We start from the raw sequence: 1,099 nt of genomic DNA, 5'->3' as shown, positions 1-1,099 counted from the left end.
AAATATTATTGTATGCTCACATTACAATATTATTCTTTCGCTTTTCGAAATCGTTCGGTCATTAAAAATAATAAAATTTATTGCTTCGCATACACGATTTCGACTAGAAAAGACTATATACGGTTCATTCAGCATTCGCTGAAATTCGCGGCAGTGGACCTGAGACAGGATTTAGATCCTTATCAGCACTATTTTTGTGAAAAACACACCAGGACTCGGACAACAGTAAGATCTGTCAACGTTCTTCAGATTAGTTTCACGTTGCAAATCATCCGCATAAGGACTTTCTTTTGTGATCTTCAAAAAGCGTTGCCGAAATTATTGTTATCTCGCGGCGCGAGTTCCTACAGATTAAATTTATTAATTGTTCTCTTGAAACTACTGCCGTAAAATCTTCTAACTTTGTATCAGATGAACATTTAAAAATATAGTAACGTATTAAAAAAAAGTAGCAACGTTTTATTAAATTTTTTGGAAAATATTTTCAAACTTTTTTAATATAATATATTTTCTGTAATTTTATCATATAAAGTTCTTATATTATCATAAATTCAATTTTTATAAATATTTCAAATAAATGAAAACTTTATAAAATTAATCCAATCTCTTCGATTAAAAAAAAAAAAATCTTATTTAAAAAGATCTTTATACGAAAATAAAGTACCAATTTGAATATAAAAGTGAAATGCAAATATTTCAGATTATAAAATACATATTTTATGTAATAGTACAATAAAATGTATAGAGTATTTCAGGATTTAATCCAATCTCTATGTCTATGTATAAACATATCTTTACGTTATTTTTTGTATGACGACTTTAATATGTGTGCAACGAGAATGCGTCCAATTCCGTTAAAAATTCTAGAAACTATTATTTCGTACAGGTTGCAAAGCTTTTATATCAAGCAAATGTTGTCATAACTTGACAGCTGAGATGTCATGTTACATTAAGAAATGGTAAAAAATATATCAATTTTGAAATTTTTGATCGTTCTCGGCATAGACTTCACTTTCCAGACACGTATTAATGCGTATACTTTAATCTTGGAAAAGGATTATCGAGAGAGAGAGAGAGAGAGAGAGAGAGAGAGAGAGTA

This window comes from Atta cephalotes (genome assembly GCF_000143395.1).
Source record: "Atta cephalotes unplaced genomic scaffold scaffold00007, whole genome shotgun sequence".
In the NCBI taxonomy this organism is placed as follows: Eukaryota; Metazoa; Arthropoda; class Insecta; order Hymenoptera; family Formicidae; genus Atta; species Atta cephalotes.
This window is presented reverse-complemented; position numbering follows the sequence as displayed.